The following is an 18679-nucleotide window of genomic DNA, read 5'->3' as shown; positions in this document are numbered from 1 at the left end:
AAGAGAAATCATAAAGGATTTACATTCCTACATGGAAAGATAATATTTGTAACTTTTGAGACTTTTTTCAGTATTTGAGTAGGTGGAGGGATTACACGCACACACACACATATGTAGACAGAGAGTACAGGCTGAGTTGAATCAGAAGAGATGATATCCATAAAAAAAATAAAATAAAATTAAGGGGTGAGAGATGAAAATATTGGGAGGAGAAAGGGAGAAATCGAATGGGGCAAGCTATCACTCATAAAAGAGATAAAAAAAATCTTGTTCAATGGAGGAGAAAAGGGAGGAAATGAGAGGGGAAAAGTGAAGCTTACCTTCTTCACATATGTCTCAAGGAAAGAATAACATGCTCACGAAATTTGGTATGAAAATCTATCTTACACCACAGGAATGTAGGGGAGAAGGGGACAAGTGGGGTGAGGGGGATGACAGAAGGGAGGACAAATGGGAGAAGGGAGCAATTAGAAATAAACACTCTTGGGAAGGGACAAGGTCAAATGAGAGAATAGAAAAAAGAGGAGGGGACAGGGTAGGATGGAGGGTAATATAGTTAGTCTTATACAACATGACTACTATGGAAGTCTTTTGCAAAATGACACATATATAGCCTGTATTGAATTGCTTGCCTTCTCAGTGGGGATGGGTAGGGAGGGAGAGAGAGAAGTTGGAATTCAAAGTATTAGAAACAAATGTTGAGAATTATTATTGCATATAACTGGGAAATAAGAAATACAGGTAATGGGGTATATAAATTTGTCTTGCCCTCCAAGAAAAGAGAGAAAATGGGGATAAGGGAAGGGTGGGGGGTGATAGAAGGGAGGGAACATTGAGGAAATGGGTAATCAGAATGCAAGGTATTATGGGGTGGGGAAGGGGAGAGAAGGGGAGAAAAATTGGAACTCAAAATTTTGTGGAAATGAATGTCGAAATCTAAAAATAAATTTAAAAAATCAGAAGCTTGGGACAATGCTCCCTACATTTAGGAAGCAGAACCCCACATTAGTATAGAGTTACAAGGCTTATGGGAACTTAAAGTGCATCAGGACCAGCCACTCATTTTACAGGGAAGGAAAGTGAGGCACGGAGATGTAAAGAGATTGCCCAAGCTCATATACTCAGTATGGACCAGAAGCATGCCTTAAACCTAGGCCTTCTCACCACTTCTCTCCACTGCCTTCATTTAAACAACAACACCTATCTCTTCTGGAGGCCAGGGCATCATCCCTTAATGCAGGCCAAGATGTCATGGGATTTTTTTGGCAGCAAGGGGGTTGTGGATAGAGACCAGGGCCTGTAGTCAGGAAAAATTGAGTTCTAATCCAGCCTCAGATATTCCCTAGCCTTGTGACTCTGGTCTATTCACTTAACCTCCCTTGCTTCAGTTTCTTCTTCTGTAAAATGAAGAGTCTAATACCATCTCTCTCCCAAGGTTATTGTGAGCATTAAACGTGATCGCATTTGGAAGGCACTTAGCACAATGCCTAGCACACAGGAGGTGTTCAATAAAGGCTTGTTTCCTTCCTTTCACATTACACATCTGAGTCACTGAGTGTGTGATATGCTAGAACTTCGAAATCTTTGGGATTGTCTGACAAATTGCTTTCTCTCCATTGTATCAGGTTGTCTTTCCACTGCCTTTATGGTAAAGTATTGATTAGTAACCTGTGATTACTTTCCTAGGAAGATCAATTGAAAAACAGAATATTTGGAAAACAAACAAACAAATAAAAATCCTTTGCAGAATGCTCGAGGCAATCCAATTTTTGTAGGGCTGTTGCTTTTTAGAGGGATTAGAGAAAGGCAGGCAGACTGTATGATGGATAGAGTGCTGGACCTTGAGTCAGGAAAGACCAGAGTTCAAATCCTGATACAGACACTTAATTAGCTGGGTGCCTGTGAGCCTCTTAATCTCTCTCAGCTTGGTATAAAAATAATAATAAAAAATTTATATATGTATATATGTGCATGCAAGTATATTGGTATCATGTGTACACACATACACATATGTATACACATGTGTTTGTGCATATACACACATGTGTGTATATGTATGGAATAATAACACCTACCTTATGGAGTTGTTGTGGGTTAAGCACTTTATAATCCTTAAATTTATATGTAAATACAAAGACAAGCCTATTGTTATTTTGTTCTTTGCCCCAGAGGAAAGAACAGATACAAGCTACAAAATTTCTGTTAAATATAAGGTGGGGTGGGAGGCGAAGAAGCCACTTAAAACCTAGAGGAACCTGTTGAGAGTGGAATGCTTTGGGTCACAGGGAGATCAGATCCACCTTCGTTGTCAATCTTTAAGTGAAGGCTGTATAAGAGTGGTTTGGAGAGGGGATCCCATACTGGCTTAGGTTGGGATGGACTCTAAAATCTCTTAGCGTCTTGAGATTTGGTGACTCTAGTCTCCTTTCCCTACAGGCCCAACTTTAGAGGCCCCCAGGCAAATATATTAGATGCCTTCTGGTTATTCTAATACATATATACATGCATACATACATATATACATGAATGCATGAACAAATGCATGTGTGTATATATAACATACATGTTATATATGTGTGTGTATGTGTGAACACATATATATATATCTTTGTACTATATTTGGGATCATAATCTCATAGATTTGGATGAGAAGAGACTTCAGTTGTCTTCTAGTTTGATTCCATTTCGTATCAAATTATTATTATATATAATTTTATTATATATATTCATATAGTATTCTAATATATTATACAGAATAACATATTGCTCTCCACCAGTTTCCTCCCTCAGGTAAAATCTAATCTCTTTAAGGGACATTAATCATTTTTAATTTGGTCTTTCTAGCCCCTTTCATGCCATACTACTGGCACACAGTAGCACTCAGTAAAGGTTTACTGAACTGAACCAATTCAAACTGGAAGAGATCTCATGAGAAATGTCAGTCGGGTTTGTCCTGTGCACTGATTTTTTGCTGTGATTTTACTCAGCTAGGCTTATACCTGCTAACCCATGTGTCTTCTAGAAGAAGATTCAGTTTTCTCTGGGCCCCTCTGCTGATGTACATGTGATGCTGAGTGACAGGCTCATCCTCATCCTCCTAGCACACAAATGCAGTGGAATTGGGGCTAGACTTCAGGGCCACCAAAAAGGCTGGGAACAGGGACACCAAATGCTTACAAGGGCCAGTAAGTACATGAATGGAGTAACTCTGTGGCCCATCCAGTAGCCTCTGCCTTGTTTCCCAGGAGTCTTTTTAGGCCACTTTAAAAATAGCATCCTAAGGCTTCTTTCCCACAGTCATCTAGGACTTTGGGAGATAATCAGACCTCAATCCACCAGCTGAAATATAAATTGGAAAGTAGAGGTTGTCTTAGAAGAGAGGCCATGGAAATTGGAGTAAACAGCATACTGTTTATCATATCCTGGGTGCCTATCCTGGGTGGTAGCTGTTCTGTGAACAAAAAGGTTCCATTCCCATGGAAAATGGTACAAATATACCCATAGCCCACAGGGGAAAACATCCCCTTATAGAAGACTTGAAATAAAAAGCGTGATTTATTATCTGAAAGTTCTGAAACTCTCTTAGCATCAATCAACAAGCAACTACCACGTGTGAAGAAATGTGCTAGGTTTGATATCGCATGTTCGTGTAATACTCGTGCTCAAGGTATAACGTCAGTATTTCGATAACTCAGGAAATGCTCATATTATTATCAATAGAGAAGAGAAGGAGGAGAAAAGGAGAAAGAGGAAGAGGAGGATAAGGAAGAAAAAAGGAGGAAAAGGAAGAAGAAAGAAAAAAAGGAGGAAAACTAAGGGAAGGAATAAACTGCCCCATCAAGTCTTGACAGATTGCCAAAAAACTAATACATGTTCTAAAAAAGAATGTGAATGTCTAAGGTGAGAGCAACCCGGTGTTCTTACTGAAAGAGAAAAGGAGCCATGTCATCAGATCATCTGAATTCAAAATCTGCCTCCATGACTTACCTGTGTGACCATGGGCAAGTCAGTTGACCTGCCTGGGCCTCAGTTTCCTTTTCTTTACAAAAAGAAAATAAGGGAATTGGATGATATAAACTTGGAGCTTTCTTCTAACTTTAAATCTAAGATCTTATCATCAAGAGTTCAACTATATGGGAATGATTGATTAGGTATAGTCAAAGACCATATTGAGCTACAAAAAAATTCCTGCTTTCCTCAATTCTGGCCACTTTTTTTTTCTCCACTGAGAGCTCAGTTCAAGAAGGAAAAAAGATGAAAAACAAAACAAGACATTTAAACTATGCTGAATATAGCTGTGATCTTAATATTACAGCATCTAAAAAAAGAATAAAAATCAACAAATCTACCTGTATTTATTGTGTTATACTGATATAATTCTTTCACCTTCCCTTGGAAGGTATCTACGTTAACTAATAAAAATTAAATGAAATTGAGTTGTCAGAATTTTAAACAAATGATCTCTTTAACATGCCAGTAACTAGAGGGAGAAAAAAGATTAAAGATATGAATAGGTGCTCCCAAGCCTAACATATTGGTTTAATTAGCTAATTATTTAGTATTTAGTGAATTTTGAAAGCAAAAAAATAATCCATTTCATCTTCTTATTTCCCTCAGCTATTGCTTGAAGGATTTTTTTTTTTTGCCTTTTACATGCTTGAATTCAATTCTAGATTCAGCCTATGACCTTTCTTAATCCCAAATGAATGTTTTGCTTAAATTCAGGCAGTTGGATCATCAGATTCAGACGGAACTCTGCTGTGTTTCCCCCTTACATCTTGTCTGGGTGTTCTGCTAAATTAATTTATAAATGAAGATACCAGGACGTGTCTGAAGTTAAACTGCAGAGCAAGGTTTTCTTCCCAAGCATGTCCATTTCCTTTCTTTCTTCTATCAAAGGATTCATTGACACACTAGGTTTCAATTTGTGTTTCCCCAAGATATTTGTCACATTATTATCATTGAATTCATCAATCTCATTTTTTAAAAATCAAAGTTGAAGCACTGGAAGATTAGACTTTTGAACACCATGGCAAAGAGGAATCTTTTAACTACCTACCCCACCCCAGACTTCATAATTGTTATTTGTTGCTGCTACAGAATTCATTCACATAGCAATGGGCAATAAGCTTCTTTGAGCTATTGGGATCACATGGTACGATGCCATCTTGGCCCACAAAGTTGAGCAGCAATGATAATGTCATGAAGAGTGGGAGGGATGACACATTGGATAGTGCTTACTATGTGCTAGCCACTGTGCTGAGGGCTTTTTATGCTTACTACTTCACTTGATCCTTCTAAGAATCTTGGAAGGCTGAATGTTAGTATTATCCCCATTTTACAGTTGAGAAAACTGAGGCATACAAAAGGTAAGTGACTTGCCCAGTGTCACACAACTAGTAAGTGTCTGAGGTGAAATTTGTACTCAAGTCTTCATGACTCTAAACCTAACACTCAATCTACTACACCACCAGCTGTCTCTAAATTAATTTAAAAACTCTAAGAATTCTAAATCAGATAAATCAGTTTCTCCTTACTGGAGGTCTTTAAGCAAACGTTTCATAAATAATCATTGAATCAATATGCATTTATTAATACACTTAGTATGTGCCAGCAGTATGCTGAACACTGGTAATGCAAAAAAATGGCAAAAAAAATAGTTCCTGATCTAAGGAAGCCCTTAGGAGATACCCGCTTAAATCCATCTCCTCATTTGAGACGTGAAGAAACTGGGGCCTAGAGAAGTAAAGAGACTCATCCAAGGTCATAGAAACCAACTTGAGAACTTGAATCTATTCTGCTTGCTCTCATTCCAGACCTCAATATACCATATTATAAAAATGTATGTGCTAGGTATGATATTGCATGTTCTTATACACATGCTCAAATTTCTATAACCTACATAAGACACAAATACTTGTGGAATGTAGAAAAATATAAAAGATAACAGAAGCAATCCCCAGAGATTCACTTCAATCATTCAATGCATACCTAGCTTAAAATGCCCCGTACCACAATGCGCATGATTCACAATCATGCTGTCCTTTCTATGGAACAGCTCGCAGAGCCAAACACCAAAGAGTAGGATCAGTTTGGAGAGGCAGTCTTCTTTCTAGCCTGAGAAGTCTTCTACACACCCTGTCCGAGCAGCAGCCAGAGGCTGGGAAATCCTATGTCCAGAGATTTTCAACGGTAGATTAGAGCTAACAAAACCAGGGGGTTATTGAACACAAACCAAATCACCACACATTCCAACTCTGAATTAACAAATTAACAGAAATGCCTGTCAGAAAGCCAGCACGTCATCTGAGAGATGAGACAATTTGCCGAACTGGTCTTTTCACCCTTCCTCACCCTCTCATCTTCAGGCCTATGAGCTGGCTATCACTGATGCCTACAATGCACTCCTTGGTCACTCCCACCTCTCAGAATCACTATCCCTTTAAAGATCCATAGAAGAGATAAACTACCATTTATTTAATGAATTATATATGTAGAACATGGAATGTAAATACATATATACACATACATATAGAGAACATATGATATGTATGTACATACATATACGGAACATAGTAGATATATATTATATATATATATACACACAGAGAGAATATAATAAATATCCACTATTCATATATATACATATTATATATGTATGTATATATCTATATATTGTAAATACAGAGCATATAGTGAATATTCATTATATGTGTATATAGTGCGTATATCATGAATACAGACTATACAGTGAATATTCACTAACCCTATAGCAAATGTTTGAAGGGGAAGGCACTAGCAATAGGAAGATTAAAAAAGGCCTATTGAAGAAATAACTATATTTTTATCAATCTATCTACATACGCCACATACACGCACACACACGCCACACACACGCACACACACACACGCACACACACGCACACACACACACCATACACACACCACACACACCATACACACACCACACACCACACACACCACACACACACCACACACCACACACACACACACACACACACACACACGCACACAGTTTATAGGTCTACATGTTGTTTCCTCTAGTAAAATACAAGCTTCTTGAGGACAGAGATAGTTTAATTCCTTTTCCTTTCCACGCCCAGCTCCTGGAACCTAGCATAGCGTCTGGTACTTAACACATACTTGTTAATTGATTAACTAAACCAGGAATTTATTTAAAAGATAGGGGCAGGAATGGAATTTCTTGTTAGGTACATCTCATTATAACAGATTCTATCATCACCTGAATGTCTATGTAAACACAAGGTTTATCGAATCCCTCTAATAATATTTGGTGCAACAAAAATTGCAAGACAAAAAAATAATGTGAATGGTCCCCAGAATATATCATAACCAATCTTGTGGAGAAACTACACCTGCCACTGAGTCCAACATTTTCTCAGTCACTGATATATCACCTATACATTAAATCACAAACAGGTTGAGCCAAAGGATAAGCAGAACCTAAATGATCTTACCGCACTGGTTGCTACTGTCCAACTCCATTAAATCAATTATGCAAAGAGTGGAGACTCCTGGGAAACTCCAACAACTGCTGGTTATTAATTCAGGGGTGGGGGAGCAGGTAAAGGAAAGCCAAGCAGTGGAGGAAGGAAGTAAAGGCTGATGCTCTCAACAATGCAGATTGCTAAGAATAAGAAAATACCATGGCCAAGAAGGGGGAAGGGATTTGGGTAAGTAAATGTATTTGGGGGATTACTCCAAAAATCTCCAGTCCCCACCATGGCTAGGCGTTATAAATAGTAGCTACTGCTAGAAACCCACAGTCAGTGATGGATGCACGTGCCTTTTGGGACTGGCTGCTGGCCACTTACTGATTGGTCTTTTCAGCTACACCTGTGCATATGAATAGGAATTACCGTCACTGGGGCATCTTCCAGAACACAGCCTAGCATCTCCTATATCCTCATTCTCAATTTGGCCCTGACTCTTCTGAAAAATGGATGCTTGAACTTTTAGAAACCAAAATATTTGGACGTTTGCCAAAGTAGTTAGAACGTGTCTAAATGTAAGAAATTTTCCCCTGCCAAGAACTTTTGAACATGGCTATCTGCCCAAATATTATAGCTCCATAAAGCAGTGCACTAATGATGATGAAGCAAAGAAGGAAAATGGAAAGGGGAGGCAAGATCACGAGTGGCTCAAATGATAATGTTTCATTTTTATGGGGGAAAGTTGCTGCCAATTTATAATGTTATTCACCAGAAATGTGGGACCTGTTACTATTGAATATATGGAATGTACTCTGTATGCAATGTTGATAAATGAGTGAAAAAAAAAAAAATCAAGTTACCCAAAATAGAAGCCTGGGCTTTTAGAGCAGGAAGAGCTGAGAGAGCATTAAATACAGCTTTATTGTTTTATAGATGAAAAAACTGAGAAAGGCCAAAAGAAAGCACTTAGGTCAGATTTTCTAAGTTTTTCTTATTTTGAAATATTTTTTAAAGGAACACAGTGGATTACCATGGAATAACGCAGTGCATGAAGAGCCAAGAAAATTAGAGATTTAATTCAAGGGCACCTCAACGTCTGAACCTTCACATTGCAGAACAAGAGGAAGCTAGCATATTAAGCTTAAACTTTCCCAATTTGGGGAGATTAAAACAAAAGCCTCAAGGAGGGGAGAGTATGTATTTATAAACGGCTTTTTCCTTGCCTTATTCTCCGAGCAAACTTAATTTTGATTCAGTCAAGTACAATTTTCAGTCATCTATGAATAAGTCAATCAAAAAACATTTATTAAATACCTACTATACTCCAGACACTGTGCTAAGGGCTGAGGATACAAAGGAAGATTGTCTGCAATCTCAAGGAGCTCACACTATATTAACATGGAAACAACTATGTGCAAAGACTACATATATACAAACATGTATATACACACAAATGTGTGTATATGTATCTGTATAGACACATGTACATATATACACACACATATATACATATATGTGAAATTGGGAATTATCAATAGAGGAAAGAAACTAACATTAAGGAAATTGGGAAAAGCTCACAGAAGGCAGGCTTTTGTGTGGGGTGTTCTCCATAGAGAAGGCTAGGAGGAGGCAGTAGAGGAAGAAAGAGGTAATACATATTCCTGCAGTATCCCTGACTAAAGAAAGAATCACAGTAGAGAAAGTGGAAGTTGAAAGGAAGTGCCTGAAAAAAGAATTTGATAAGCACCAGATCTAAAGTCCAGAGGACTTAAGTTCAAATCCAGCCTTAGACACTTACTAGCTGTGTGACTTTGGACAAGTCACTTGACCCTGATATTGTCTCCAAAAAAAAGAAAAAAAGGAAAGAAAGGGAATATACAGGGAGCACAAAGAATAATGGACATAAGAGGAAAAAATTGAGAAATAAAGGTTTTAGTGGGAGAAATCTTTAAGGAAAAGAATTTTAAGATGGAGATAATCTGGATGTGAAGGGTGAGTTTTAGGATAAAATAGACTAGAAGAAAAAAGTCAGTTAAGAGGCTTTTATTAAGTGCCTACTGTGTACCTGAAAAATGTCAAGCACTCAAATATAAGAATGGTGCTGTGATGTCATTAATATGAGTGTTTAATTCAAAGATTGGAGATGGATTGAGAATCCCATTACTGCCCATCCTGTGCAGCCTGGGTTCAGAGAGGCAGGGGTGGAGGAGGGCATGTCCACTCAACATGTTGATGGCTTTTCCTGGATTCCTCCTGACATTGCAAAGTTGTAGCGTAAGCCCCATTGCTAGCAGGATGGTACCTTAGTCATGAATTCTTTTGCTCTAAAACCTCACATTAAACATTTATTTTACGATGAACATTGTTTTACTCTTTGAATTTACTTGGGTTACAAAGGTCGATGACATATCGGAGAGAAAGTCAGACAGGTTCGGAATCAAAAATACCTGGGTTCCTTCTTTGCATCTTCCATAGCTAACTATCTGTCTTCCATGTGAATATCACATGACAGGTAACTGAAAGCAAAACCGTACTATAGAAATCCTTAATCCAACTTGAAATTTTTCCAGAGGTCATGATGCAGAATGGTTACATAATCTGCTTCTGGTGTGTGTGTGTGTGTGTGTGTGTGTGTGTGTGTGTGTGTGTGTGTGTGTGTGTGTGAGAGAGAGAGAGAGAGTGTATGAATGTGTTTATCTCCTATTCAGCCGTTAGCAAACAGAGAAGCTTATCAGCTACCTTTCTCTACAGTTAAACAAAGCCTGGCTCATCACAATTGACCAAAACATTAAAACGAGACAAAGACACAATCCAGATCTCCCTCTCTCCCCCACCCCCAGAACATACTGTGTTTTGTACCTTGGTAATTCCAAAAGGAAAAAAAATGGATTTTCTTTAAGGGAGAATTCTGAATGCTTTCTGAACTCCCTAACCTTTCCTTCCAAGGGATTAGCCATCTGTAGGCTTTAGCATCCTCCCTGAGAGTCAGCTCCAGCTACATAGGCGTGCACAGAGAGCTTAAGTCAAGCACTTCTAGCTCTGATCACAAATGTTCTTCTGCTTCCTATCATAAACGTAGTAACAAACGTTTTCGAGAATAATGAATAACTGCCAATCCTCTGACCAAGTTACAGAATTTCCAAGTCGGAAGGGAAGCATCTAATGAACCCATACCTAGAAGAGAATGCCTTCGATGCTACTTGAAGCAAGCGGTTGTCTGGCTTTTGTCTGAAACCCCTCCGGTGATGGAGACCTCACTACATTCCAAGGCAGCCCTCTCCACTTCGAAGTACTGGTCAGGCTTTTGTCTTCTGCGTCTTTATTTATTCTCTGTTTTCCCTTGACATGAAATGCCTGAACTAGTTGTTTTCATCCTCTGTTCCTTGTTCTCAGCAAAACAGCATAAACAGGAGTTAATCCTTTCTGTAAGGAAGTCCACCAAATATTTGAATACTACCACTCTCAAACAAATGCCTTAGAAGCATAGCAATTACAAGCTTAGCTTTTTCATTTATTTATTTATATTTCATTTCTATATGAAATATGTATTTCATATATTTATATACATTTATTAAATAAATATATATTTCATTTATTCATTATAATATAAATATTATTCATTATTTATTAAAATAAATAATATTATTCATATTATTTACTGACCACACACACATACACACACACACACACACACACGTACACACCAACAGAAGTCAAGTCAAACCAAAAAATATTTATTAAACACCTATATGCTAGGTACTGCATGAAATGCTGACACATACATAGCCTGTTTTGTATCACATTTTCATTGTCCTATTTTCCTGTCAATTGGAGTCCCTAGTCATCTATCCCATGTCCAGTTTGACAGGATTAATAATAATATATCTAATAGGTCCTGCCCCAAGCCTCTCCTCTGTTACTCTTTGTTTGGGGTTTGATGGCTTACAGTGAGGGCAAAGAGCAATTATTTTCTACTCTGAAAAGAAACTCTTAGAGTCTTCCCCTCCCAGTTTGACACCCTTGCAATGGTAAACCAGGCCCTGTTTTGGCTGGATTCTTACCCATCCCTTAGTCATCGAATGGGTATTGTCTCAGACAAACTGAGACCTGGGAAAGACGTTACTTTAGAAAGTCCAAGGTTACCCACTGTATTCTGGGTCACAGCCAGTCATTTTGACTTGCCATGATGCCTCTGAAGGAGAGAGTGTGGGTAATGACTTTCTCATAGCTCTGCCTCCCTTAAATCCAAGTCACACACAAGTCAAGACATCACCTTGAGATGTCCTTGGTCCTCTTTGAGAATGAAAAACAAATAATAACAAAAACAATTTCTAGGCGTGTAGCACTCATAGTAGTTGTTGAAATATATGTCTGATGTGTGTGTGTATGTGTGTTAATTAAAAAGCTACAAAAACATCATATGCAATTAAGCGTGTGTTTTCTTGGGCGGTGTATACCATAATTTTGGAATAATCCTATGGATAGGATCAAAGGCTTATAGCTAATTTAGGGAAAGTTTGAACTTTCTCAATAGGATGGAACTTGAACCTATTCTAATTTGGTAAAATCATCGTAACCATCCCAGGACCAGAGACAAATATTCCCTCTTAGAATGAAATGAAGCAAAAGGATAGAACATTGCCCATTCACTGAGAACCATAGAGAACTTGAAACTTCCACCATCAAGCTCCCTAACAGAGCCTAACCTACAGTACACATTTAACAAATGCTTACAAAGAGATTAATCTCTTTTTGATTATGGGCAGCATACGGGATGATCAGGTAGAGTTTGGTTCTTTTGGTGAATGGGAACAGGTTAATCAGTAGTGTGATCATCTTGTGCTTAAAACCTGATGAGAAATTTTAATAAATGAATTTGGCCATCATGTTCCTTTCCCTTAGAGAAAGATTTTTTTTTCTGTCAGTCTTGAATGAGAAAGCAATGATCACCATCTTGCAGTTTCTTCTGAATTTGTCTGGCTTGATAGGTATGAATAATACTAGGATAGAGATGAATATGTGGGTAGAAGGATGGGTGAGAGGAAGGCAGGCAAGAAGAGAGAGAAGAAAAGGAGGAAAAGAGAAAGAAGAAGGAAGAAAGGAAGAGAGGAGGGAAGAAGAAAGGGAGAAAGAGAGGGAGCAGCCACAATATGATACAAAAGTAAATATTCTAGGTTTCTATAAAGTGTGGGCCAGGCTGCTCATATCCTAACTACTCATAAATCTAGCTAGAGGCAAAATGGCTAAATAATTTAATAGTGAAGTTGAATGTGTAAGGGAAACTATTTTTTAAAAAGTGGAAAAGTCTTTGCGCCATATGGACCATTAATTTGTCCAAAGGCAGAGAAGAAGCTGAGTATTTATGTCTTCAAGTGACTGGATGACTCTCAAGCAGGTAATGAATATTCCAATCATTGTGATGTAGGAGAAAGAACAAACACTTAGAAATCAAAGAACTCAGGTTCTGGGTCCAAGTCCAGGTAGTGACACTCACACCACATGATGGCCTCATCTACGTTCCTTCTTTTCTTCAGGTCTTAGTCACCTCGTGTATAAAGTGAAGACAGTGTGTTCTATTAGAACTAGCACCAGTTCTGGAGTCAAAAGGCCTGAGTTAAAATTCCATCTTTGATTCTTGCTTCCTGGCCAAGTAGCTTAACCTTGGGACTCAGTTTCCCTATCTATAAAATGTATGAGGGTGGGGGGGGAGGGTAAGAAAAGATGGCCTCTTAAGTCCCTTCTAGATCTACAGCTATGATCTTATAATTTCTAAAAATGCCTTCTGACCAGAGAATTCTAGGAGACAAGTTTCTTAATGGCTAGATGTTAGGAAACCTTATTACTTTCTCTCTTAAGTTCAGATGACAGGGAAAAACAATGATTTGCACAGGAATGAAGAATCAGAGAAAAGAAAGATTCAAGATAGTAAGATGGCCTGTGAGAAATTGCATGAACCTAAATCACATTTCGTCTCCTTATTTTGGATCTCTTTAGTAATATCCAGTGAATTTTCCTCCTATCTTTGATCCTTTGCAAGAATGGCTTGGCATAGGAGAAAGAGCATTAGTCTTGTAATTAGAAGACTTGGGCCTGAATCCTAACTTTAAGTCTTCCCATGAATATATCCATGGGTAAAACATGTTACCTCTTTGGACCCCAATTTCATAACTTGCAAATGAGATGGTCAGGAAAAAAAGTTCCATGGCTCATTACATCTTGAGTTAAAGACAAAGTCAGAACCACATAATTTAGAGTGATTTCAATTCCAAGAAGGGAGAAGGGGAGATAGGGAGGGACAAAAAGAGGGATGAGGGAAAGAAGGAAGTGTGACATTAAGGGAGGAAGAATGGAAGGGAAGAAAGAAAAGATGAAGGGAGTGATGGAGGAAGGAAAGAAGGAAGGAAGGAGGAAGGGGAGGGAGGAAAGTTTGTACTCAAGCAAAAAAGGGAAGTAGGCAGATAAGAAGGGAAAGAGAGGAGGGAGGAAGGAACGAAGTCAATGCTTGGGTACAGGACCTACTCATGATAGGGATTATGTATGTGAACCTGAAAAAGAAACTCTCCAAGGATCTGAGTGACAGAGAAGATTCTTCAGATCAACTTTGGTCCAGAGAATTTCCTCTTCTAGGAAATTGTCTCCACCAATAAAAATAACATATCTAGTTCCTATTCCCACCTTCCCCCATACACCTCTAATTCCCCTTAATCCTCTTATCCTTCCATTAATTGCTTCTCCATAAGGTCTTAGCAAAAATGCCTACAGGTGATCTGAGCAGTAGGAGGAGACTGTGATAATTTTGAAGATAATGAGATTAATTGATTTAAGAATTAAAAGCAACAATAAATATTTTTGAGCTCTGAGAACAAGAGCTCTCCAAACTGTTTCATTGTTGTTAATCAATAAATATTTACTAAACACCTACCATGTGTCAGGCACTATGCTGAGCATAATCTTGCCTTAAGTCTCCCACGTGTTATTTCAGTCACTTCCTGCCAGACTCTTTGTGACCCGATTTTGAGGTTTCCTTGGCAAAGATACTGGAGTGGTTAGTCATTTCCTTCTCCAGTTCATTTTACAGGTGAGGAACTAAGGTAAACAAGGTTAAGTGACTTGCCCAGGGTCACACAGCTAGTAAGTGTCTGAGGGTGGATTTGAACTCATGAAGATGAGTCTTTCTGATTCCAAGCCAAATGCTCTATCTACTGCACCACCTAGCTGTCCAAGCCTGGCACATAGTAGAATCTTAATAAATACTTACTGATTAATTGATCACCCACTGTGTGCAGTTCACTGTGCAGGCGACAAGGTGAGTGTAATGGTAAGGGAATCTAAAGATGTTCCTTGCCCCTTAGTAGGTCCATGTGACCTGCTTTGATTTTTGGCCCAGCCCACAGCTTGAGTCACATGGAGTCCAGGGTCTGGGGAGCTTGCTACATGGGTGGACCAGGAAAGTGAAGTGGAGCTGAAAGAGAGAGAGCAGGCAGAGCAGCACAGAGCAGCTAGTGGGAGTGAGAGAGGGAATGATTTTGCCTAAGGGAGAATTTTTGTGGGGAGGTCTTATGGAGGGAAGGCTTGGGGATGGCTATGCTCTGTGAGCATATAGATTTCTTTACTGTTATGATGGATCTGACTTTCCAGTGTTTGAATAAATGTCTTGGGTTCATCTTTGAGGAAGAGAGTTTATATTTTGCAGATTTATTCTGAAAATATACATGCATACTCATAGCAGCTGCTATAGGTATCACACTGGCATTACAGTGAGGTACAAAGCTTAGATAAGAAAAGGTGCCTGTTCTCAAAGCACTGGACATTTAATAGGACTAAGGAAGGAGTGAGTATTCAGGAGCATGGACTGACTGATGGATGTACATCCTTTCTTTAGTATAGAAATTTACCATGGGACCTAGGCTCAATGCAGAGGCCAGATAACAAGTATGTACTCTGGTTTGGAGATGAGGCTGTCCCTAAAATCCATTGACCTTTTTGAAAACATTCAATATGTATTTTGTAGATACACACAGACATGAGCACTTTTTTTACCCCCAAATGCAGGGCAGCTGGAGATACTTCTAGGATGTTGACACATGCTATGTGATGGTATTCATTACACAGGGGAACACTGATTTCAATGCGTTATTTACATTATTGTGTCAGAATATTTATTCGGCATACTCTCCATTAGCCATGTCACGCCATCCAGCTCTGAAATTCTTTGAGTCCACAAGGGTCCCGAAGTGATGTTCCTTTATTTCGAGCCTAATGCAAGAGTGCATAAACTAGTAGAAAAACAGCTCTGGTTACTCCAAAGTTTGTATTCAAGAAAAAAAGTGAGGGTAACTGATACATCAGGTGAAAGTCTACCATGTGCATTTTATACCAAGCAATGGTTGTTGGCATGGAAGAACTGGGTAAATTTCCCATTTGGGTTGTTTCTTTTTACAAAGCATTTTACCTTCAAGAGAAATATTTGAGGAAAACATATCATTTCCTCTGTAATCTGCTAGATTATCTCTCAACAGAGTCCCTCTCTTATTTTAAGATATAGGTGTCCTTCCTTTACTGATCACAAATATTTAAGTATTTTATATGCAGTTATTCATTTTTCAATCTTGTCCAACTCTTCATGACCCCATTTAGGGTTTTCTTAGCAGAGCTACTGGGGTGTTTTGCTATTTCCTTCTCCAGTTCATTTTATAGATGAGGAAACTGAGCAAACAAGGTTAAGTGACTTACCCAGGGTCACACAGCTAGTAAGCATCTGAGGCCAGATTTGAATTCAGGAAGATGAATCTTCCTGACTCTAAGCCCAGCGCTACTCAGCTGACCAACTATTAAATATATGTATATGTATTACGTATATGTGTGTGTGTGTGTGTGTGATGTGTAAGCATATGCTTCTATTTATTCCATATTTGTGCTTTGAATATATATAAGTAGATACGCATATATCTACTTTATAAATTATTATATATTATTTATAATATAATGTAATTGTTATATATGAATTAATATATTATCGCAAATATATGTAAGTAGATATGCATATGTAGCTGTTGTCTGTTAGGATGTAAGTTCCTTGGGGACAGGTGCTGTTTAAGTTTGTCATCTTTGTATCCCTAGCAGAGTAAATATTTGTTAATGGATAGACTAAGGCTCCCCTTCTCCTGGTTTGTAATTTCTTCTGTCATTCATAATGAATCACCAAAGAATTCCCTTTGCTCCTTACCCTCTGTTTCAAAGATTGGTTTGTATTTTAAAAAGACCTCTTGCAAACGAGTGTCAAAATTCCCCAGATCTTTTCCTGTAACAAGCTCCTTTCTCACAAGGATAACCTGACCAAGGCAGAAACATTAAAGGCATTCCCAATATTCAACTGAGGCTAACTACCGTATCCGTGCTGTCTACTAATTGTCCAGGAAAATAATGTGGTTTTCTGAGTCCTTCTGGGGTGGTGATTTGAACTCTCAAGGAAAAACAGAGCATGCATCAGATGTCAGAGCACAACCCTGATTTTACGTTCCCAAAACAGGAAAGAACATATACTGCATGCAATGTTATGCTGGTCCAATTCCTGTTTTCATTCTCCCTTGAAAGGCCACAAAATGATGAAGTTAAGTTAGCCTTGCCCAGTGTCATTCAGGTAAATCATAGAAATTCAAGGCTAAGGCATGGGTAATCATAAATCAGTTGCAACAAACTGATCCTGGGACAAGCAACATGAATTGTACCCTCAGTTCAGGGTTATAAAAAGTCAAACACCACCCCAGATGGGAAAGATAGAGACCCCAGGAATTGGAACTTGCTTTCTTTTGGGAAAGCTTTGGAGGAGGGCTGGGAATGTCACACAGGATCACACATTTAGAGTGTGAACTCAGAGGCCATTCCATTCAGATTTCATAGTTTGAACTGAATTTAAGAAGGGTAAAGTGACTTGCTCCAAGTCATATGATTAAGAGTTGTCTCCTGCAGGATTATACCTAAGTTGTCCCTGATTCCAAGCCCATCCTCTATCTATCTGGTAGTTTCCTACCTTAACTCATTTTTCTTATATGCTAGTTGCCAAGTTCTGTTGTTTCTACATTTCTGCAACATTAAAAGTGCTGCCAAAATCTTCTAACTTGGCACTCTGAGGCATAGCCCCAGTAACCACACCCTGGTTCTGGCTCTGGTCACAGACAACTCTGGCTATGGCTTCACTAAAGGTGGATCTTGGGAATGTTTTCAATCTGATATATACCATAGTATTTAGCTAAAAGATTCATTGGACTCCATCACCCATCCGAGTCGCAGGTTCTTTAGGTTAATCCATAAGTAGATAGGACATGAGAAGACAGTGTGAAACTTTCTTAAAGGTCCATAAGACAATCAAGTTTGCACCTGGAACAATTTCTTCTTCTCAGCACAGGCAAAAACAATTTGGAAACAAAAGGTTGGAAAGGTTTAAAATGGATCATTCTTATTTCAAAAACCTATTGATCATCCATGATGTATGAGGCACTGGGTTTGGGGAAACAGATGGAAGGCATGCTTTGTTGGAGTGTGGGGATGTTCAGGGAGGACTAGTATCTCCAACGTGAGGACTTGCCAAGTCCTGTCAGGGATGCTCATCCATCTTTGGTGTAGAACCCATCACCCAGCTCTCACTCATGACTCCTAGAAGCTGTAGCATGTGCACTGGTCACATTCCAGTAAAAACTATCTCAGCAGATGGGTTAAACCAGTTTGAAGATAACTGACAGAGCTCAAATCCATCAGTGAGTTGGGGGCATGTCTCCCTCAAGCATGTGAAGACTTCCCCTGATAGGATGGGCAGATGAGAACAATTTGGTTCAATGGCCACGAATGCGACTGAAAAGCAAGCACTGTGGAGCTCTTAGAGCCTGGTCAGACATTGAAGATGCTAAGGTCATCCGCTACATCCTAGGCCATTACCAGGCATCTTGACTTTGGTCTTACCACTGGACTTAAATGACTCTGGAAGAAATAGTGAGGCTGATGACTTTGTAAAACTGTTCCTCACACAAATGCAAGAGTCAAGACATCATTCCATGATGTCATTGATCCTGTTCAAAAATGCAAAACAAAACAACAAGGCATGGTCTATAAACTCCAGAAGGTAAGGAGTGATGGAGAACAGATAGGCACATAGGAAGAAGAAGAGTAATTGGAAATAGCTTATTATAAGTAACAAATTAAAGCTATAA

The 18679-nt window shown here is 38.7% G+C and overlaps 1 protein-coding gene across 12 annotated transcripts in view; it reads right to left on the bottom strand.

The window, feature by feature from the left end:
- Nucleotides 1-18679, bottom strand: part of ZNF385D (zinc finger protein 385D) — a 368989-nt gene that overhangs the window by 168037 nt on the left and 182273 nt on the right. The window contains exon 1 of one of the 12 annotated variants that reach the window (XM_072651201.1): nucleotides 10650-10716. The exons of 9 other annotated variants lie outside the window; for them this stretch is intronic. The gene's annotated coding sequence lies outside the window, so the exon portion shown is untranslated. Of the gene's footprint in view, nucleotides 1-7499; nucleotides 7756-10649; nucleotides 10717-18679 lie in introns of those variants that run through there. 2 more of the 12 variants (XM_072651203.1, XM_072651205.1) reach the window with 2 other exon arrangements.

This window comes from Notamacropus eugenii, chromosome 3 (genome assembly GCF_028372415.1).
Source record: "Notamacropus eugenii isolate mMacEug1 chromosome 3, mMacEug1.pri_v2, whole genome shotgun sequence".
Taxonomy (NCBI): domain Eukaryota; kingdom Metazoa; phylum Chordata; class Mammalia; order Diprotodontia; family Macropodidae; genus Notamacropus; species Notamacropus eugenii.
The sequence above is the reverse complement of the archived record's forward strand: the minus strand, read 5'-3'. Positions and strand labels throughout refer to the sequence as shown.